General features: G+C 44.2%; 1 protein-coding gene across 17 annotated transcripts in view; it reads right to left on the bottom strand.

Moving 5' to 3' along the window:
- LOC139413408 (membrane associated guanylate kinase, WW and PDZ domain containing 1b) overlaps nucleotides 1-23,854 on the bottom strand; it is a 203,514-nt gene that overhangs the window by 62,674 nt on the left and 116,986 nt on the right. For 3 of the 17 annotated variants that reach the window (XM_071160760.1, XM_071160753.1, XM_071160761.1), the window contains exon 1: nucleotides 12,658-12,968. The exons of 12 other annotated variants lie outside the window; for them this stretch is intronic. The gene's annotated coding sequence lies outside the window, so the exon portion shown is untranslated. Of the gene's footprint in view, nucleotides 1-12,657; nucleotides 12,969-23,854 lie in introns of those variants that run through there. 2 more of the 17 variants (XM_071160759.1, XM_071160752.1) reach the window with 2 other exon arrangements.

Here is a 23,854-nt window from a genome sequence, read left to right as displayed (position 1 = left end):
CTATTGAGGGTGGCGGCGATCACATGGAAAAATATCTTCTTATACCACTTGGTCATTTTCCGAGTGCATTCCACAAAGCTATTTATCATGTCCGCCTTATCCACTGCCCCCATTTTGAGGTTATAGTCAAGCACACAGTCTGGTTTGATATTTCTCTCTCCCGTCAGGTGGTCCACCTTCCCTGTGGCCGACATGGTTGCTGTATGGACAGGACATGGACGTCTGGTTTGTCATGCCACTTTACTGCCAGCTGTTGACCGTTCTCCTTGAACTCCACCTCCCCTTTCTGCATCCAATGCCGGCATCCCCTTCCTGTTCGACCTGACTGTGCCACAGGCCCCTGTGCTGTTGGAGAGCACATACAAAGTGTGTCCCTTACTGAGATGAGGAGCCACCAACCCGGACACCCCAAGCCCCTCTTAATGTTGGATGTCAGTGGTGGACCCTGTGTAAACTATAATGTCCTGGACAAATCCTGTCTTCACGTCACACATGACAGAGAACTTGACCCCAAACCTGTGCCTTTTGGAGGGAATATATTGACGGAAGGCCAGAATTAAAAAGAACATCCAGAATTTCCGCATTTGTGAGTTCTCTCCTTTTGAAAGACATTGCTAATGCTACAGCTTAGCTCACTAGCTACATAAACAACAACACTGAAAGCTCAGAGTGAGAGGTTACTTGATTGACTGCCGGAACGGCACGCGGCACTTGTATCGATAAATCACTATCAGAAAATGTTTTGTGTGGTAATTATTTATATATTTACTGTTTTATTCACATTTTCAATTACCGGTGATATATCATGCATTCCGATTCTTGCATAGATTGTAATGGGCACATATTATGTGTTTTTTGAAGGTTGTACTGATTATACCATCCACCACTTCGGAGTATATTACTTGCTAATGTTCAGTCTCTGGACAATAAAGCAGACGAGCTAAGGGCAAGGATCTCCTTCCAGAGAAACATCAGGGCCTGTAACATACTCTGTTTCACAGACTGATGGCTTTCTCCGGATATACTGTCCTGTCCATACAGCCAGCTGGGTTCTCAGTACATCGCGCAGACAGGAATAAAGAACTCTCCAGGAAGATAAAAGGTGGTGGTGTATGTTTCATGACTAACTACTCGTGGTGTGACTGTGATAATGTACAGAAACTCAAGTCCTTTGCTCACCCGACCTAGAATACCTCAATCAAATTCCGACCGTATTGCCTCAGGATAATTTTCTTTGGTTATAGTCACCCAAGTTCTATCAACACATTGACTAGTACTCGCGCTGGAAAAACATTTCGACCACTGCTACTCCCCATTCCGGGATGCCTACAAGGCCCTCCCTCTCTTAGGCAAATCAGAACACGACTCCATTTTGCTCCTCCCTTTTTATTGTCAGAAACCCGAACAGGAAGTACCGCTGGTCTGACCAATCAGAATCCACTCTTCAAGATTGTTTTGATCAATCGGACTGGGATATGTTCTGGGTAGCCTGTGAGAATAACATTGACCTATACACGGACACGATGACTGAGTTCTTCAGGAAGTGTATAGGGGATGTTATTCCCACATATGACTATTAACCTCTTGAAACTCTGGGGGCGGTATTTCATTTTTGGATAAAAAACGTTCCCGTTTTAAACGGGATATTTTGTCACGACAAGATGCTCGACTATGCATATAATTGACAGCTTTGGATCGAAAACACTCTAACGTTTGCAGTCAAAGATATTGTCTGTGAGTGCAACAGAACTGATGTTACAGGCGAAACAGATAAAAATCCAATCAGGATGTGCCCCATATTTTGAAAGCGCTGCATGCCAATGACTCCTTATATGGCTGTGAATGGGCTACGAATGAGCTTACGCTTTCTACGTATTCCCCAAGGTGTCTACAGCATTGAGACGTATTTTTACGCATTCATGTTGAATAGCCGTAAGGGACCACATTGAGCAAGTGGTCACATGATGGCTCTCGCAGAAAATCTTGCGTAAAGTACAAAGGTAGCCATTATTCCAATCGCTTCTAATGAGAAACCAATTGTCCCGGTGGATATATTATCTAATAGAGCTGTGAAAAACACATTGAGGATTGATTCTAAACAACGTTTGCCATGTTTCTGTCGATATTATGGAGCTAATTTGGAAAAAAGTTTTCGTGAAAATGTTGCCTGCTGCTAGCAGGGCATTATGCTATGCTAGGCTATCAATAAACTTACACAAATGCTTGTCTAGCGTTGGCTGTAAAGCATATTTTGAAAATCTGAGATGACAGGCTAAGCTGTATCTCAATATATTTCATTTGTGATTTTCATGAATTGGAATATTTTCTAGGGATATTTATGTCCGCTGCGTTATGTTAATTTGTTTCAGGCGATGATTACTTTCCCGCATCCGGGAAGGGTAGTATCAAAAGGTTAAAACCCTCCCAAACCAAAAACCATGGATAAATGGCAGCATTCGCGCAAAACTGAAAGCACGAACCACCACATTTAACCATGGCAAGGTGACTGGGAATATGGTAGAATACAAACAGTGTAGTTATTCCCTCCGTAAGGCAATCAAACAGGCAAAATGTCAGTACAGAGACAAATTGGAGTCGCAATTTAACAGCTCAGACATGAGACGCATTGTGGCAGGGTTAACAGACAATTACGGATTACAAAGGGAAAACCAGCCATGTCGCAGACACTAACGTCGTGCACCTGGACAAGCTGAGCACCTTTTTTGCCTGCTTTGAGGATAACACCGACATGGCCAGCTCCCAAGGACTGTGGGCTCTCGTTCTCATTGACCTACATGAGTTAGACATTTAAGTGTGTTAACCCTCGCAGGGCTGCCGGCCCAGACGGCATCCCTAGCCACGGCGTCCTCAGAGTATGCGCAGACCAGCTGGCTCAAGTATTTTTACGGACAAAATCAATCTCTCCCTATCCCAGTCTGCTGTTCCCATTTGCTTCAAGATGTCCACCATTGTTCCTGTACCCAAGAAAGCAAATGTAACTGAACTAAATTACTATCGCCCCGTACACTCACTTCTGAAGTGAAGTGCTTTGAGAGACTAGTTAACGATTATATCACTGCTACCTTCCCTGACACACTAGACCCACTTGAATTTGCATACCTCTCCAATAGATCCACAGACGATGCAATCACCATCGCACTGCCCTATCCCATCTGGACAAGAGGAATACCTTTGTAAGAATGCTGTTCATTGACTATAGCTCATTCTTTAACACCATAGTACCCTTCAAGCTCCTCATTAAACTCGGGCCCTAGGTCTGAACCCCACCCTGTGCAATTTGGTCCTGGACTTCCTGATGGGCCGCCCCCAGGTGGTGAAGGTAGGAAACAATACCTCCACTTTGCTGATCCTCAGCACAGGAGTCCCACAAGGGTGCGTACTCAGCACTCTCCTGTACTCCCTGCTCACCAATGACTGCGTGGCCACGGACTCTTCCAACTCAATAATCAAGTTTGCAGATGACACAATAGTAGTAGGCTAGACAGCCTACAGGTAGGAGGGAAGGGCCCTGGTGGAGTGGTGCCAGGAAAATAACTACTCCCTCAACATCAAACAAAATGAAGGAGCTTATCGTGGACGTCAGGAAATAGCAGTGGGCGCATACCTCTATCCACATCAACAGGACCGCAGTGGAGAAGGTGGAAAGCTTCAAGTTCCTCGGCGTACACATCACTTACAATCTGAAATGGTCTACTCACTCAGACAGTGTGGTGAAGAAGGGGCAACAGTGCCTCTTCAACATCAGGAGGCTGAATAAATTTGACTTGGCCCCTAAGACCCTCACAAACCTTTACAGATGCATAATTGAGAGCATCCTGTCGGGCTGTATCACCACCTGGTACGGCAACTGCACCACCTGCCCTCCAGGACACCTACAGCACCCGATGTCACAGGAAGGCCAAAAAGATCATCAAGGACATCTGCCACCTGAGCCACAGCCTGTTCACCCTGCTATCTGGGACCAAGAGACCGAGAGACTGAAAAACAGCTTCTATATCAACGCCATCAGACTGATAAATAGCCATCACTAGCCGGCTACCACCCGGTTACTCAACTCTGCACCTTAGAGGCTGCTGCCCTATATACATAGACATGGAATCACTGGTCACTTTAATAATGGAACCCTATGCATTACTTATGTAATATGTACACTACTGTTCAAAAGTTTGGGGCCACTTAGAAATGGCCATGTTTTTGAAAGAAAAGCACATTTTGTGTCCATTAAAAAAACATCAAATTGATCAGAAATACAGCGTAGACAATGTTAATTTTGTAAATTACTATTGTAGACTACAGGCCTGGAAACAGCAGATTTTTTATGGAATATCTACATAGGCCCATTATCAGCAACCATCACTCGTGTGTTCCAAATGGCACGTTGTGTTAGCTAATCCAAGTTTATAATTTGAAAAGGCTAATTGATCATTAGAAAACCCTTTTGTAATTATATTAGCACAGCTGAAAACTGTTGTTCTGATTAAAGAAGCAATAAAACTAGAAGGCCAGCATCCCGGAGTCGCCTCTTCACTGTTGACGTTGAGACTGGTGTTTTGCGGTACTATTTATTAAAGCTGCCAGTTGAGAACTTGTGAGGCGTCTGTTTCTCAAACTAGACACTCTAATGTACTTGTCTTCTTGCTCAGTTGTGCACCGGGGCCTCCCACTCTTTCTATTCTGGTTAGGGCCAGTTTGCGCTGTTCTGTAAAGGGAGTAGTACAGTACACAGCATTGTACGAGATCATCAGTTTCTTGCCAATTTCTCACATGGAATAGCCTTCATTTCTCAGAACAAGGATAGACTGATGAGTTTCATAAGAAAGGTCTTTGTTTCTGGCCATTTTGAGCCTGTAAACAAACCCACAAATGCCGATGCTCCAGATACTCAACTAGTCTAAAAAAGGCCCATTTTATTGTTTCTTTAATCAAAACAACAGTTTTCAGCTATACGCCTATGTAGATATTCCATGAAAAATATTAAGTTTCCAGCTACAATAGTCAATTTGATGTAATTTTAATGGACATTTTTTTTTGCTTTTCTTTCAAAAACAATGACATTTCTATGTGACCCCAAACTTTTGAATAGTAGTGTATTGTATTGTACTCTACACACTGCTTGTCCTAATATTTATTCATTTCTTAATTCCATTAATTTACTTTTAGATTTGTATGTATTGTGAATTGTTTATACTACTGTACTGTTGGAACTAGGAACACAAGCATTTCGCTACACCCGCAATAACATCTGCTAAATATTTGTGTGTGACCAATATATTTGATTTAATTTGCAATCGACCTGTTGGAGACCACTGATCAACAGTCTACAGTCTTACCCCTGTCATCTCCAATGAAGTGCTAACCATCACACACAACCCTATGTGTCTATCCAGTTCACCATCACTGACCCTAGTTCCACTCCCACCCTCCCCACTCCCAATCTCAGACTGCCCCATATCCTCTGGGTCTCCCTCCCAGGCAGGACAGTGTGGAGTAAGATTGGGTAGACAGGTGAGGGGTAGGACGTGTGGGCTGGGGAGGGGTGGGGTGTGGTATGATACAGTGGGACAGAGGGACGGAGGTGTTGATTCAATTCAGAAAGGCCAGACCGGTCTCCCCTCTGTCCCTCGGTCTGTCTGTCCAGCAGGAAACAACAGTGAGAGTCTGAGTACACAGAACCAACCAGGCAGCCTCCTATAAACGGTCCTCTCTACCTCTAATCCACTAAACAATGGAGGCTTCCAGCCCACCTCTGGCTGTGGGAATAAATCAAAGGTGGGAATGTGTCCTGTGTTGAGTGGAACAAACTCCTCCCATACTGTACTTAAAAATAAACACTTTATCTTATCTTGTGCCTTGTCCAATGAAATGGATCGCTTCAATGCCCTCAGTGATGGGGATTCAAGTCAACGAACCTCTGCCTTTTGGTCGCCACTGAACCGCTGTTCTGGCAGACTAATCCAAGGTCCTCATGCATATGTAATTGATGACTATTTTAGAGAGCCTCTGCTTTCTTTTCGGCTGGCACAATTGACTCAGATCTTTTCAACACTGACATTTGTGAGGCTTGGACTTGATTGCAAGACAAAAATAAATACATTATTCTATGACTCATTTACATGACAACATTATACATTCTCTCGGCCGATGAACGACTGGCGAGGAGAAGATTACATTCAAATCACCTGTTTTAAAACTTTAAAAAATTATATATAGAACCAGGGTAGAAAATAGCCCATCTCTGCACTGACAGAGACAGCACCACTGAGGCAAACACATGGCGCTCTAAAATCAGCCGTGTTTTGATCATCACGGTTCAAAACACATCAGAAAGGCAAAAGGAGGCTGTGGAGGCACTGCTGCTCACAACCCAGGCTCTAAAAATAGCTGAGTGTAAAAAATAATAATAATAAAAAAGGGTTTATTTCCTCTCTCCACAGCTCCGTTCCCTAGAGCAGTGAAGCACCCCGGGCCTACATATCCCCATTGAACCTGGGCTTGGATTTCAGCTGCAACCTACATTCAGCCCACAAGGGCAACACAGAGTTTGACTTCTTGGCCGACTTCACTGTGACAGAACGGAAACAGTGAGACACACTCCGCCATCGTATTATCGACTGCTTGTCTTCCTCCTTGAGAACAAATGGGCTCCTGAGTGGTGCAGTGGTCTAAGGCACTGCGTCTCAGTGCAAGAGGTGTCACTGCAGTCCCTGGTTCAAATCCAGGCTGTGACACAGGGCAGCTGTCATTGGGAGTCCAATAGATATGTTTTGGGTAGGCCGCCATTGTAAATAAGAATTTGTTCTTAACTGGCTTAAGGTAAAATTAAATTAAATGAGATCCAGAGATCTTCCAAAGAAACGGGCAGCCATGACTTAATATTGCAACAATCCACTGGCACAATGTCCAAGTCCTTAAATATTCAATGTAAAAAACGAACAGAATGTGCTGAATACTGTCGCCTACATTAGTGGTCAAACAGTCTTTAGTTTTGTCTGGGGTGAATCCTTCATATCTGGACGCAGAGGAGACCAGCCGTGGTGAGGCTACTGTTGCCTGCTGCTGGTGAGCTGAGCTCAGATGAAAACAGCTCTGTTTGCTGTGCTCTCAACAGCCAGATTTGCTGACTTCCAGTGTTTACTGGACAAACTAGGAGGACGACCTCTCTCCCCCCAGAGGTTACTGTGAGATCCCCCTGCTCCTCTCCCTATGTATCCAAGAATGACAGACACCCAGACGTGACTATCTGACAGTAGAGCTCCTCCATGGTTCAGAGGTGAAGAGAGTTACAGCAGGGTCGGCAGCAGTGTGTATACTGGAGGAACCAGGCTAGTTGAAATGAATCACTAGAGTGGGGAAGCAAAGGGAAGGACACTGAAGTGTGTGTGTGTGTGTGTGTGTGTGTGTGTATATGCGTGCGCTAGAGGTCTACGTGGGACTGAGTTATTCATCCCGCTCCTGCCTGCACCCACAGCTTTTCTTACCTTACCCGCTTCTCCCCTGATGGCTTTCTGTCCGACTACCACCTGCTACTGCAATAACTGGGCCAGAACACAACCACAGTTCCACAATGTTATTTTAGTTAATATGTGATGCAGTTCGCTTGCTAGCCATGCTCCCAGCAATATCAAAATGCGCAAAAAAGTGACTTAATGAATAGGTTAAATGACCAGAGATTCTCACACGGCCCATTATATTAGGCAATAGGTATTACTGGGCTATATCAGCCAATAGGCTAGATGTAGTTTGAAAAGAGCAGAGTTGGACATTTTTGCATATAGCCTACCTTTTAGGAGCGGGACACTTTTCAGAGACTATTATAGGTGGTCAATATTTATTTCTGGACAATGTAGTAAACTATAACCAAAACATACTGTATTTAGGAAGTTAATTTCCTTGCAATGATAACTGTCCCGTGCTTCTCCGCCAATGCATAGGCTATAGCCTATTTGTCAGCGGCAGGGTAGCCTAGTGGTTAGAGTGTTGGACTAGTAACCGGAAGGTTGCAAGTTCAAACCCCCGAGCTGACAAGGTACAAATCTGTCGTTCTGCCCCTGAACAGGCAGTTAACCCGCTGTTCCTAGGCCGTCATTGAAAATAATAATTTGTTCTTAACTGACTTGCCTAGTTAAATAAAAGTAATAAAAATAAAAAAAAGTAGCTTAGCGGGTTAAAAGCGGTGGGCCAGTAACCAAATGGTTGCTGGTTCAAATTCCAGAACAGGGAAGGTGGAAAAATTGATCAAGGCAGTTAACTCCCAACACCAACTGGTACCTGGGCGCTGTGGAAGTAGATTAAGGCTCCTTAACTACGGTACACACGTTGCACCTTTTCAATTATCATTTTTGGATTGCACCTCGACTCACATTGGCTGAGTGCCCTCCGCTTCTTTCCATTTTCAATATTTATTAAGTAGTAAACTATAGCCCGATTATATTTAAGTTAATTTCCTTGGAAAGATAACTTCCACGTGTTTCTCCGCCCATGCATAGGCAGCCTATCCATTTCATTGAGACCACACATACACTGTAGGCCCACTTGACCTCGCACGCCCAACTAGGAGATGAAGGCTACTGAACTTGAAGCAGCAAATTCTGAGTGTGTGTGTGTGAATAATGCAACAGAGGTGCTTTTAATACAATAGGTAGGCCCCTCATGTATATCCCAGCCATTCTGCTACAGGAATCAATACAGCTCCAGACAGAAAGACCATAAACTATTACCTGTGTCAACACCCATGTTTAGCCAGCATTTGGTAATTACACACCTGACCTGAACAGACAGGTCTCCCTTTAACCAAACACAGCCAGTTACTCCCCAAATATAGCACAGCACTTATGTATTTATTTAAAACGGAAATCCGTAGAGGTGAAACTGCCATGTTCGTTTGTGATATTTCAACAAAGATGTTTTTTTCCCTTGGACATGGATGTGCTACCATTATTTTTTTTACCACGGCGCTGGACGCTCATCTACAACTTTCATAAACAAAACAAAAACAATATCAAATGAGCCGAGGGCGACCAGTGGCGCTGTTTCCCCTAATGTGGATTCCAGCTTTAACTAGACTAGTTCCCCTGTTCGGTCAGAGCTGATTGGGATCAAAGGCCTATAGAAACAGTGCAGCCAGTGATAATCCGCAACGCAGTTGTTGCTGGAAGACGTTATTATACATCACCTGCCCCTCATCTCCCTCCCAATCTCTCATAATTGGACTAAATGTATTTCAATTACATGGTTAAAATACACCAACGAGTCAGTCATTAATTGGCCCTTTCCAGTATTCATTCCTCTTGGCGCGCAAGGCTATGGCTATGATCTATCAGTTGTTTTGTCAGTATGCTTCAGAAGCTAAAGCCTTCAGCATTCAAATAGAAAAACATTAACTAGCAGGCAGCCCAGGCCATAGAGCCAGGACCATGTTAGAGGTAGAAATAGCCTGAAAACACAGTCTAGTGTTAACATACAAATAGGGCTCCAGAAAGTGGAGAAAAAGACAAATGTGCTATCCATGATAGTGATCCAATATGTGCCATGGTGAAAAGTAGGCCATTGTAAATGTGTTTGGCAATGATTCATTATTATTGTTCTAATAATAGTGTTCTATTCTTACTCTGCTGGTGTGCTGGTGTGCCAGTCTTTCAGGACAGAAGAAAGAGCGGATTGAAAGAGCAGATTGAGCTAGTTGTTGGCTAAAGAGGAAACAAAGAAAGCCCTAGCGAATGGCGAGACTGGCTAGAATTGGAGTTTATGATTATATACAGAAAGAAAGGGAGTATTCTCTTTACCACAATGTAAAAGCCAGAGATCCATCATTGCGTATGAGAAAACTAATCCGTGCAGATATACAGATATGTTTTTGCTAAATTGGAAGGAAATTATCTGTAAAGCTTGATTACATTTTCTATGAGCATCACCCAGTGGATAGGCTTGTGGTGCTCGCTCTCTATCCCTCTCCATCTATTTCTCTCTCCTTTCCTTCTCTATCCATTTCTCGTCCTATACATTCTTTCCCTCTCCATCTTCTATTTTATTCTCTCTAATCTTGATATTCCTCCTCTTTATGTTTTTCTTTCCTTCTCCACTTCTCTCTCTCCATTTCTCCCTCTCATCCCTCTAGTCTCCCTCCCTCCTTTTGTGGACATTGGTAGAATAAAGCAGGACGCTGAGGCGACGGCGGTCAGCAGTCCACTCTCTTTGCCCACACTTTGTGCTAATGTCCTTCTCAAATTGGCCAGCTGGCTATGTGGCTGCCCGCGTCTATCTGTTTCTACATTTTGGTCAACTCATATCCTTCTCCTGCCAAAACACCAAACTGCATCCACGTGCCTCTACACTGTCAAAGCACCAAGACTACACTGAAACACTATACCATTCATTTAGAGAGCACTTATGTAGAAACAATGAAGCAAATCACTGATATGTGAAACAATTAAAATGACTTCATAGTCTTGGAACCAAGGCTAGCCTATAATTAGTGTCCTATAGCTGGGATTCAGGGAACATGAGTCAGCTGCTTCTATTCAGCCACTGATTACTGAACAACTCTGTAAGACAGTTTGCTTCTTCTGTGGTTATTCTCAATGATCATACAGATGACTATGACAGTGTACATATCTGTACATGTATAACTGGTAGCTATAATCAATATATCCTGCACTATTTAAAGTAGTTCCACACTGCAGTACAATGTATCCACTAAACAGTAGAAACTTGGATGGATGTTGGTCGGGCTATTCTGCCTTAAATAGCATACGTTAGAGTGGGTTAGAGTGAACGTGTCTCTATTCTCAGTCTGTGCACGTCTAACGTGAGACGGTGAGTCGGTGTCTATGTGCTGTGCACACTAACATCTCTCTTCCAAGGATGAATGGGCCAAAATGAGATTTTTTTTTTAGCGATGGACAGTATTTCCCTACAGCAGACCGGTTGGTCAACTGCATAGCGATGCTTCTGTCCATGGCAAGAAGAACACGAGAGGAGTTAGGAATTGAATTTAAGATAGACTATGTGCCCGTAAAGCCACCAATTAAAATGTTGTGTTTCAGCCGCAATAGCAGCCCTGCCACTTGATTTGTTACAAAGCTACCTTGTCGATGTTGACTTCCAGGAAAGAAGATGTGCACCAGAACAAAAATATTTGGTAATGTAACTCACCCACTGACAATAGTACACTTGGCTATTCGAGTAGCATTTCTGATACCACACAATGTGTTGTTTCACATCACTGACTGAGGCATGTTTTCATGCAGGTTTTCCAGACAGCACACAAAGAGGCTAGCAGATTCTCAGTACAGTAGCATAAGAAACATCTCCATCTTGGCCTGATACTAGTGTGTGATGGTGTGTGCAGGGTAAGGGGGCAGCAGAACGGGGGAAGACTGGGGTCAGTGCCCGTGCTACTAGCTCCACAGGGGACACAACCATCGGTCCCACCAAAGGGTCAATCAACAACACACAGGCTGCCCATTCCAGCATTTACCGCTCCACATATTGCCCTGCGGTTTGGGGGGGGGGGGGGGTAGATTCCTCGAGCTCCAGCCTCCCTGGACTGAGTTGACTCCCCCACCCGTTTTAGGAGGAAGGGGTCGAGAGGCTTTGTTATGGCTTAAAATTGATTGGCAACATCCATCAGAGAGATTTTATGATGGAGAGGATGGGGGGGAGGCTGTTGTTTTCACATCGCTGGCTGAAAAAGGCTCATGGTGCTGAGAGAGACAGACACATCCACACACAATGAGACCAAAACTGCCCTTTCTCTTAAGCTGTGACACGCTCCATTTTCCTCTGCGAAGCCTCGGTTTACAGCCCTTAATGATTTGAACGGAGTGGGAAATATCGGGGGAGGGGGGGATTCAAATTAGAAAAACCTGAAGACCACGGAGGCTAAATTACCCAGAAACCTGACTAAAATACCTGCGATGGCTCTTCAGCCAGTAAAAGCTTCTTCACCGAAGGCTAGCACGGCAGCAGAGGGTAAGAGAACGAACGGCTTTAAAACTATCCATTTACAGAGGGAAGGAAAGAGAGCACCAGGGAGTGGAGGAGAAGAGTCGACAGAGAGATGGATAGAGGCAGAGAGAAAGAAGGAGACGGTGAGGGGGCAGGAGGAAAGGGGGTTAGCAGGAAACCCTGCTGCTAGCCAGCTCTGGTGAAGATAATGGCCTCCAACAGGAGCAGGCATGTCAACAGATCACAGCTTAATAATACAGCCCCCTGTCAGAGCACTGCCATCTCCGCCAGACACACACACCAGAGACCAGACACACACACCAGAGACCAGACACACACACCAGAGACCAGACACACACACCAGAGACCAGACACACACACCAGAGACCAGACACACACACACACCAGAGACCAGACACACACACCAGAGACCAGACACACACACCAGAGACCAGACAAACACACACACCAGCGACACGCACACAAAAGTATGACGGACACACGGAATGACCATTCCACTGCTATTGCTGCCAGCGACCTGCCTCTGTCTCTTATACTGATGTGTTCCGCCTGATGCACAGTAACCCCCCCCCCTCACTCTCTTTCTCCCTCGCCATCCATTACCGCCCCGCCATTAAATCCCAGAAGCCAAAGCATCATTCTCAAATGAAAGACAAATAGAGAGCATACCTCTGATTTCCTCAGCTAGTCCAGGGCTACACAGCACACATCAGAGAGAAACCAGTCAGGTAGGATGAGAAAACACAAAACAGGTCGCTCTTTATCCACAGGGAGCGCGTCAGACACTCGCATCCGAGCTACAGCCTCCCTCTGTCTGCCTGTCTGTCCAGTGTCGAACGTCCAGCACTGGCCACCGATGCGATCCGCTGTCTGTCTGATGAGTCTTCCTGTTCCTGCCAGGCTCAGAATCCAGGCTCAGCCAACGTGAACTATACACATGCATACATACACGCTGTGCTCCGCTCTGCTCCTGTCTGACTGAACCCAACCAACGTCTCCAGTCTCACACTTACCCACATGCACCCGCCCACCTCCACTCAGTCTCTCGCTCACTCTAGCTGTCGCTCGCTTGCCCTCGCTCCCCCCTCACTTTTCTCTCTCTCCTCCACTCTGCAGCCTATATCTCTCTCTCTTACACACAGACGTAGTCACACATGCTCCCTCTGCTCTGACAAACAAGGCAGTCCCAGCGAGAGAGCCCATCCCCATGCATCACGTGACCAACGAAATCAACACTACCAAGGGCAAGCACGGGGCAGGGATGGATGTAGCTGGGCTACTAGGGCTGCGATGCTGGGGCTAGAATGATGAGATTAGGTCCGGACATAAGGCTAAGGTAGAATAGGACTTCGATTAAGGACTGAATGCGATAAAGTGTGGGTGCATGCATTCAGTGCATTCAGAAAATATTCAGACCCCTTAACTTTTTCCACATTTAGTTACATTTTCTCATCAATTTAAACAATCTACACACAATATAATGACAAAGCAAAAACAGGTTTGTAGAATTTTTTTCAAACGTATAAAAAACAAAAACTGAAATGTAACATTTATATGAGTATTCAGACCTTTTACTCAGTACTTTGTTGAAGCACCTTTGGCAGTAATTCCAGCCTCGAGTCTTCTTGGGTATGACGCTACAAGCTTGGCAGACCTTCGGGAGTTTTTGGGGAGTTTCTTCCATTCTTCTCTGCAGATCCTCTCAAGTGCTGTCAGGTTGGATGGGGAGCGTCGCTGTACAGCTATTTCCAGGTCTCTACAGAGAGGTTTGACAGGGTTCAAGTCCAGGCTCGGGCTTGGCCACTGTGTGCTTAGAGTCGTGGTCCTGTTGGTAGGTGAACCTTTGCCCCAGTCTGAGGTCCTGAGCGCTCTGGAGCATCTTCCGTCTGGCCACTCTTCCATAAAGGCCTGAATGGTGGAATGCTGCAGAGATGGTTGTCCTTCTGGAAGGTTCCCTCATCTTCACAAAGGAACTCTGGAGCTCTGTCAGAGTGACCATTGGGTTCTTGGTCATCTCCCTGACCAAGGCCCTTCTCCCCCGATTGCTCAGTGTGGCCAGCTCTAGGGAGAGTTTTGGTGGTTCCAAACTTCTTCAATTTAAGAATGATGGAGGCCACTGTGTTCTTGGGGACCTTCAATACTGCAGTCATTTTTTTCATAGCAAAGGGTCTGAATACCTATGTAAATGTAGGTATTACTGATTTTTCTAAAAAAACTGTTTTTGCTTTGTCAATTTGGGGTATTGTGTGTAGATTGATAAGGAACATGTTTAATTTAATACATTTTCGAAGAAGGCTGTGGAAAAATTCAAAGGCTCTGAATACCTTCAGAATACTTTGTGAATACTTTCTGCCATTGTTTTTCTTTAACCCCAGAGCTGCAGTCGTCTGTGGGGAGATAGGAGGGGTGATGGGGAAAGGAGGGGTACAGGAACAGCAGCTTTGAGTCCTTGTTTCTTTAACCCCTCGAGGATAGTCAGTCCATCAATACAGCATCCCTAATCACATTACTGATAATGGCAACAATAACCAGGAATGAGGCAGTTATTTTCCTACAGAAAAGCCCTTCATTTATGAAATGGCTACATCCTTGACTTCTGAATGGCTATCTTTGTTATATTATATATTATGTTATGCACGTTATAACAAGACAGCATTTCAATTGTGAAAACATTTAAATATGTGACCTCTCTCACCGGCCACTTTCACAGCCGAGGGATCACTCCAGGCTTCAGGATGTCAGACAACAAACAGTTCTGAAAAAGCAAACTCTTCAGAAAATAGGACGAGGGTGTTTAGGTGTGTGAGATGACCCCTAGGTTGCAGAGAGAGACAAGAAAGCTGCCAATTTGGGGAGCAGGCATGAATCATTTCACCCACGCTGGATTGGTGCTTCAGAATAAGATGTTACATAGGGAGAAGCAGTTTAACTTCAGATCAGCCAGAAGTTTGGGTTAGTCCATCTATTTTTTAAGGCACTTAACCTTAATTGCTCCAATGGTCCCAGTTGATAACGGTAGACCCTGGCAGTGACCTCACTCTCCAAGGGTGTCTCAGGGAGAGTTGGGATATGCAAAAAACACATTTCCAAAAAAACTAATGTGTATTAATAAACAATGTGTATTAATGAATGTGTATTAACAATGTGTATTAATAAAGCATTACCAAATGACATAAAATATGCTTCCAAGGTACTCAACACAGAAGCCAGAGAGGAAAACAATTCATCACTAGCAGGATGAATTCACATTCCCACACACAACCTTTGAGTGTGTGTTTGTTGGGGATGAATGGGTGAGTGCATGCGTGCCTGGACGTATGTGCGTGTGGAGTGGGTATGACTTCCTGGGACTCATCCCTTCATTGAATCCTTCTTGACAATGCCTTTCTTTCACTTAAACTAATGATGATGTCAGCGGAATGACATTTCAAAAGACATTCAAAGCCTGTTACCTCCCCCTAAGATCCATCCATCCAACCAAAATCTAGGCCCTGCCCCCATCAATCAAACCAGTGTAGGAGGTGATACCACTGTGGGCCATCAATGAGTGTTCTGGCCTTTAAAACAGTAGATTTGCCGTAGTAAACAAGGAAATACTTTATTTCTATTGTACGGAATGCTTGTCAAATAGATAAATCTCCCTTAGTCTGTTAAAAAAGGACAAAGTTGTTCCTATGACAATACGAACATATCTTGAAAGACTTTGGTTGCAAGCACGACTAAGGCAGAGAGGGATCACTCTCGCCAAAATCTGTCCAGAACAAGCCCAATATGTATCTATGGGCTTAATATGCAGACCTAAACGTGTTGCCTACCTTCCTTTCCTGCCTTTGGGATAATGACTCCCATTGATAGGGCGGAGACATGAGCATCGTGCCATTACATACACAGATGTCTGACTAAGGTAACACCGACGGGACACCGACATCTTTTAGAGAGCGGTAATGAGGGAACCAATAACGGTTGCAATTGAGATGAGATGTGCAGGTGAATTTAGTGCATATTGAAGGTTTAGCGAGACATAAACTAGAGATAATCTCGTGCCATCAATAGTTGCAATAGGCCCCTTAGTATTTGATTATATTCCAATAGGCTACATTCCGTACGCTATCCGTTAGAGTACTGAAAATCTGCACTTAAGTAAAAGTCCTATTACTTAGATTGTAATTTACTCAAAAAAAGTAAAATTAAGCTTTAAGATTAAAAAAGTATTCAGTAAGAAAACTAATTACACATTTAGTCTGGTATTTTTTTTATTTTTTTTTACACTTTATTGTAAACTGAGACAGCAAACAAATAGGACAACAACTTAGTGCAATTGATTTGACATGCATTAATAATTTAAGCCTGCCAGCACCATCTTGCAGATATCCTCCAGCACAGGTAGTCTCCATTGAAGACTGACATCAAAGCTTCAATTACAGTCTTAATCGAAGTTGACTTAATATCTATCAATGTGTTCAATTTCATAAACAGGTAAATGGTACTCGAGACATTGTAATAATTGTACAATTTTAATACCATAAATAAAAATGCATTTCACAATATAATTTCAAGTACATGTGATGGTGAACGCGTACTAAAAAGATTTACACTAAATGCGATGTTTCATTTTTCACTCAGAATGAAATATCAAGGAGGATCAGGTTAGTGTTCAAACAACAATCAAAATGTAAAATGTCACCATCGATCATGTTACTAGTATGCAAATCAGACACATTCCAGCATGAAATTAAACATCAAGGTAGGTATTCAGGTAAGAACCATGTACGTAATAAATCAAACATTGCCATAGTCAACTCAATCATCTTTTTGATGCCAAGATAGGATTTACCCTCAATTCTCCTTTCCTTCTGAACCTCTCCTTTTCACTTGGAAGGGTATTTTCATTTTCTTGGCTGGCCCTTCTCCCCCCCCCTCGGATGTGCCACTACAAGCTGTAAATAAAAAGACACACAAAAATGTATTTCTAGTCATGGTCCAAAACGCTTACTGAGATGATACACTGACTGTACTACAGATGCGCTTATAGGCCTTGTCATAAAAAAGTACGACATTTCGAAACACACAGAGTGAGAGGAGAGCAATGGAGTGGGAGGATGCTGCGCTGGACGTCCCGGTTCATCTAGTTAGCGTTAGCTAGCTACATGGTTGACACTGCAGCGAGCTAGTTTAGCCAGCTTATCTAGTGGCAACCTAATGTGATAGCTTGTTAGCCATTGCAACACACATCTGATTAATCTGTTAACACTTTATGCCAATGACAAGGTGGCTAGTTAGCCAACAAGCAGAGATCATATGGGGAGCCAAAATCAGGAGATTAAACTTGATCAGATTCGGGGTTAGCTACCTAGCCATTTGATTTGCACTCTAAACACAATTTCAACAATGCGCTCGAAACACAATTTCAACAACATAATTATATCTGAGAAAAACGTCTTACTCCAGAAATATATAATATTACAAAGACAGAAGGTAATTAAAGTGCACCTTACCTCTGATTGCGTCTCACTAAGAACCCCCGAGCAAAATATCCTCAGGGTGAAGCCGTGTGCTTCACTTCAAGAGCCATGGTGGAGATACAGGGTTTGACAGACAACTTTGAGAGCCTATGAACTGAAGAGTTTTGATGAAAAGGTATTTTGAATACATTTCATTGGTCAAAGGGTCGTGAAACGTTCATAGAGACAGACGTAAAGGGGAACCAAAAGCATAAATTCTTGTAAAAAAAAAATACCTGTCAGCATTTAGTGTGATCCCCTTTTGCCTCATTCAGTGCAACATCTTCTTCGCATACAGATGATCAGGGTGTTGATTGTGGCCTGTGGAATGTTGTTCCACTCCAACTCAATGGCTGTGCAAAGTTGCTGGATATTAGTGGAAACTGGAACACGCTTTCGCACACGTCGATACAGAGCATCCCAGACATGCTCAATGCGTGTAATGTCTGGTGAGTATGCAGGCCATGGAAGCTGGGACATTATCAGCTTCCAGGAATTGTGAACAGATCCTTGCGACATGGGGCCGTGCATTGTCATGCTGAAACATGAGGCGATGGCGGCGGATGAATGGCACATCAATGGGCCTCTGGATCTCGTCATGGTATCTCTGTCCATTCAAATTGCCACCGATAAAATGCAATGGTGTTAAATAAATAAAGTGAAAACAAGTTTTAAGATACTTTTTTAAATGTATTAAAAATAAAAAATAAACAGAAATACATTATTTACCCACTGGCTCCAGGTCATCTATATGTCTTTGCTAGGTAAAGCCCCGCCTTATCTCAGCTCACTGGTCACCCACACGTAGCACGCGCTCCAGCAGGTATATCTCACTGGTCATCCCCAAAGCCAACTCCTCATTTGGCCGCCTTTCCTTTCAATTCTCTGCTGCCAATGACTGGAACAAATTGCAAAAATCACTGAAGCTGGAGTCTTATATCCAGCTTCAGTGATTTTTGCACCTGTACACAGGCCATCTATAAATAACCCACCCAACTGCCTCATCCCCATATTGTTATTTATTTTTTGCTCCTCTGCACCCCAGTATCTCTACTTGCACATTCATCTTTTGCACATCTATTACTCCAGTGTTAATGCTAAATTGTAATTATTTATCCACTATGGCCTATTTATTGCCTTACCTCCCTAATCGTACTACATTTGCACACACTTTATATACATTTTCTATTGTGTTATTGACTGTACTTTTGTTTATTCCATGTGTAACTCTGTGTTGTTGTTTGTGTTGCACTGCTTTGCTTTATCTTGGCCAGGTAACAGTTGTAAATGAGAACTTGTTCTCAACTGGCCTACCTGGTTAAATAAAGGTGAAATAATATATTTTTTTACATAAGTATTCAGCCCCTTTGCTATGAGAGACAAAATTGAGTTCAAGTGCATCCTGTTCCCGTTGATCATCCTTGAGATGTTTCTACAACTTGATTGAAGTCCACCTGTGGAAAATTCAATTGATTGGACATGATTTGGAAAGGCACACACCTGTCTATATAATGTCCCACAGTTGACAGTGGATGTCAGAGCAAAAACTAAGCCATGAGGTGGAAGGAATTGTCCGTAGAGCTCTGACACAGGATTGTGTCGAGGCACAGGTCTGGGGAACGGTAGAAAAAAAATTCTGCAGCATTGAAGGTCCCTAAAAACACAGTGGCCTCCATCATTCTTAAATGGAAGAAGTTTGGAACCACCAAGACTCTTCCAAACTGAGTAATTGGGGGGGAAAGGGCCTTGGTCAGGGAGGAGACCAAGAACCCTATTTTAAATTCTTAATAAATTTGCAACATTTTCTAAAAACTTGTTTTCGCTTTGCCATTATGGCGTATTTTGTGTAGATTGATGAGTAAAATAAATAATTTAATACATTTTAGAATTAGGCTGAAAAATAAAATGTGGAAAAGGTCAAGGGGTCTAAATACTTTCCAAATGCACTGTATATTTTGATTTGGCTATCTAGTCTGTTTGTTTATCATTTTATAGGCTACCTGCTGCTGCAATGTCTCTCATTCTCTGCACACACGCATTACCAATGGTCATCTTACTCCGATGTGCTCTGCACACACGCATTACCAATGGTCATCTTACTCCGATGTGCTCTGCACACACGCATTACCAATGGTCATCTTACTCCGATGTGCTCTGCACACACGCATTACCAATGGTCATCTTACTCTGATGTGCTCTGCACACACGCATTTCCAATGGTCATTTTACTCCGATGTGCTCTGCACACACGCATTTCCAATGATCATTTTACTCCGATGTGCTCTGCACACACGCATTACCAATGATCATCTTACTCCGATGTGCTCTGCACACACGCATTACCAATGATCATTTTACTCCGATGTGCTCTGCACACACGCATTACCAATGATCATTTTACTCCGATGTGCTCTGCACACACGCATTACCAATGATCATTTTACTCCGATGTGTTCTGCACAGATTGGGAGAACAGATACAGTGCGTAACACATCGAATCCAGAGGACACTGATCCAATTCAATTCTGAATAGTTGTTGCCCAACACGATGAAATCGGGAAGGGGACTTTGGATATGTCTCCGTCTGTTCGTTAGTTCGTTAGTCACACGTGATATTTCACAAAGCAAGGGGCCGATTTTGACGAAACTTGGGTGAATGACGAGTCATACTATAAAGATCTGGCATTTACAAAACGACACTGACTGGCCCAAGGTGGGAGCTATAGTAATGAACTGAAATCTGTTAGTCACACACAATATCTCAATTGGCCCAAGGGGGGTGCAGCATCATTCGTGGGGGGATGACATGTTTACTGTTGCCTTGTTTGATATTGTGATTGTTGTGTGATATTTTTTACTTCTATTCTGACAACTCCAATATATATTCTGCTTGTCCGACAATTATTTCTTTACTCGTCCCAGACAAGCGGACTAGCATTAATGTCAAGCCCTATACAGAGAGGCCTGTGAAAAGCAGGTCCTACATACAAACCCTGCAGGGTAAAATTAGGCAGGGAAAACGTGCTACTAGCAGTCCCCATCTGTGCCTGTGTGCTAGCTACATAGCTGAGCATGCTTGCGCGTGTGCTTAGTTCCATCCTCCCTTTTCCCTTCTGCCCATCCCCCTCTCCAACCCCACCCCCAACGCAACCTCGACCCCACCCCCGCCACATCCTTTTAGCCTATATGCAAGCCATCCACCATGTTCAAGAATGGTGAAACATCACACACCTCCCCACACACACGCTCACTTTCTCACTGCACCTCTCCAGCCACCCGTCATCTAGGAGAAAGAAACAGTGGAAAAATAACAGCAGACAAAGCACAGCACACTTGCCTTGATGCAAAGAGTGAGGGAGCGAGAGAGAGAGTAGAGTGGTAGCTACCAGACTGTAGCGGGGATCCTGCTGATTTCTCTATGCAGCGCAGGCAAGCTGAGGCACAAACCCAGTGAGGAGAGCTCTGCTGCTGCTGAGCTGATCACAGCGACGAGTGGAAAACAACAGGGGAGGAGAGGGAACAGCAGCCACAGCAACAGCAGTGGGAGTCAGGATTGAGAGTAGGTATGGGATCGGGAATGAGCACTAGATGACCGCAGGGAAGCCAACGGACGCCGGAAGATTGGAGAGGAAAAAGAGGAAGTAGAGGGAGACAGAAAAAAAATAATAGCGACATAGTGGGCTGTGGTATTTGGAGGTGAAGACGGGCTGTGGTATTTGGAGGTGAAGACGGGCTGTGATATTTGGAGGTGGAGACGGGCTGTGGTATTTGGAGGTGGAGACGGGCTGTGGTAATTGGAGGTGGAGACGGGCTGTGGTATTTGGAGGTGGAGACGGGCTGTGGTATTTGGAGGTGGAGACGGGCTGTGGTATTTGGAGGTGGAGACGGGCTGTGGTATTTGGAGGTGGAGACGGGATGTGATATTTGGAGGTGGTGACGGGCTGTGGTATTTGGAGGTGGAGACGGGCTGTGGTATTTGGAGGTGGAGACGGGCTGTGGTATTTGGAGGTGGAGACGGGCTGTGGTATTTGGAGGTGGAGACGGGCTGTGGTATTTGGAGGTGGAGACGGGCTGTGGTATTTGGAGGTGGAGACGGGCTGTGGTATTTGGATGTGGAGAAGGGCTGTGGTGTGGTAGGTGAGAAGTCAACAATGTGATAGGAGGAAAGACAGAAGAGGAACTATAGTTATCACGCTGGTCTTCTATGTTGTAGCAGCTGATATTTCCCATCCAGGACAACAATACGTGTTTTGATCTGTAGAAGGGCAGGGAGGGACACCGGCTGAACTGAACCCTGGCTCTGCTAAGGGAAGGAGAGGGGATACAAAGTACATGGCATCATTTAATTAAAGGCATGTTGTCCAGGACTAAAGTGTTTCTCCCATCTAAATCCTATCAGGTCAATCAACACTAATAAGCTAAACCAATAGCACGGTCCTATAAGCCAATAAGACTTCTATCCTACTGTATCTGTCAACTTGTGGCAGTATTACACAGTAGAGGTCTTCACGGGTCCACCCGAACCAGAATACCCAAAACCCGAACCGAGTCCAAAATGCAAAAACATGATTTTTTTTGTCACTCGGGTCCCATTTGGGGTTGGTTATGATTGTTCTCGGGTCCCCATTCTTTTTTTTAAAGGATCGATCCAGTCAGGTCCGGGTCAAACTTTGGTCGTGTCTACACTTGACACTTACATGTGGCATATGCTATCAGAATACAAAGATGGCATTGAAAAGACAGGTTGTGTTCAGATCTGGCTGACCACTTCAGAAGGTGGTCAGGGATGCATTGTGCGGATTTCTCCTCAGTCTGGAAGCAATCAGGCTGCCGAAAGTGCATACAGTGGGCAACGTCATCAGCACTCTCCAGAAAACTTGTGTTTTGAGGCACCTTTTCATTATAACGTTGGAGGAAATACAGTACGTTCCTAGCGTGTGAGGAATGTGTTTGCTGGCCTCATAACTGCTAGCCAGCTAGCTAATATTTAGAACAAATATTTTTTTGTTTGGCTAGAGTTATGCTAACGCGTTTGAAATCTCTTTAGTGTTGCTTGCTAACTATTATTATTATTATTATTATTATTATTATTATTATTATTATCATCATCATCATCATCATCATCATATTTAGCCTATTCCACATTTGTAGAATGCATACTGGCATTTTAATATAGCACGGAAATCTGTAATCTGGACACATTTAAATGTAGGTGTAGATGCATGACTCGTTTAGGATTCCATGATCAGAACTCTATGATCAGAATCCTAAAGCTGCATGAACTGTCAAGTCTAGACACAGCCTTATTGGACCTGAGAAAACTTCTACTACACAGACTAGGGTTCATTGACAAAACACTTGAGACATCCCCAGACAAATTTCTCCTCTGTCAGGGTCACATGTCCTCATTGTCACCCGTCCCCTGTCAGTCACCCCACCCCCCTGCTCTGGTCACTGGCCACCTGGTGGGGCCACACTCTGGTCACTGGCCACCTGGTGGGCCCACACTCTGGTCACTGGCCACCTGGTAGGGCCCACACTCTGGCCACTGGCCACCTGGTAGGGCCCACACTCTGGTCACTGGCCACCTGGTAGGGCCACACTCTGGTCAGCCTTTCAAAGCTTCAGCATGTTAACCAAAGAAGCAGCTGCACACACAGACGCTGTCTGATTACATGAATGATGATAGAGTGGAGTCAAGCATTGTCTTGATGGTGTGTGTGTGTGTGAGAGAGAGGGAGGGGAGTTTGAGCTGCATGGTTTGAGCACCATAGAGGAGACGAGAGGCTTGAGGAGGATGTCCCAAGTAGAGCAGAGCGAGTAGGGTTAGGCCATCTGTCACCTCCAGCTGCTTTCTGTCCAATAATCACAGCCTCCTCATGCACACATGAGTTGACCCATGGACACAACTATACCACCACACACTGACCTCCAGTCTCCAGGGCCTGGAGATGACCAGTGGAGAAACCAAACCACTGCTGAAAACATAACCAGTCTTGGTGCCCTTCTCACATCCTCTTCCCGAATCTATAATGTATCTTTTTGGAATAAATGAATAAAATTAATAAATGTAAATCGATTATCCGGGAATGTAAATTTCACCAACAGCCAGTGGGAACCAATCAAAATAATGTTCCTAGCTAGGTATTCTTCTTATTACGACATATCACAAAGTACAAATGGTACACCTTCATGGTGATATGTTTCCTTGGTTAACCATAATACAGTTTATCAGGGTGTCAATAAGAGTCAGAGAGAAGAGCCTTTGGTAATTAAAATGGCCATTATGACCAGACTAGCACAATCCAGGCCTGTCTGGCTGACATATGGCACACTGGGTAATTCCAATAAAGTCCTGAGGAAAA

This window comes from Oncorhynchus clarkii, chromosome 7 (assembly GCF_045791955.1).
Source record: "Oncorhynchus clarkii lewisi isolate Uvic-CL-2024 chromosome 7, UVic_Ocla_1.0, whole genome shotgun sequence".
Taxonomy (NCBI): Eukaryota; Metazoa; Chordata; class Actinopteri; order Salmoniformes; family Salmonidae; genus Oncorhynchus; species Oncorhynchus clarkii.
Note: the sequence above shows the minus strand (reverse complement) of the source record. Positions and strands in the feature narration are given on the sequence as shown.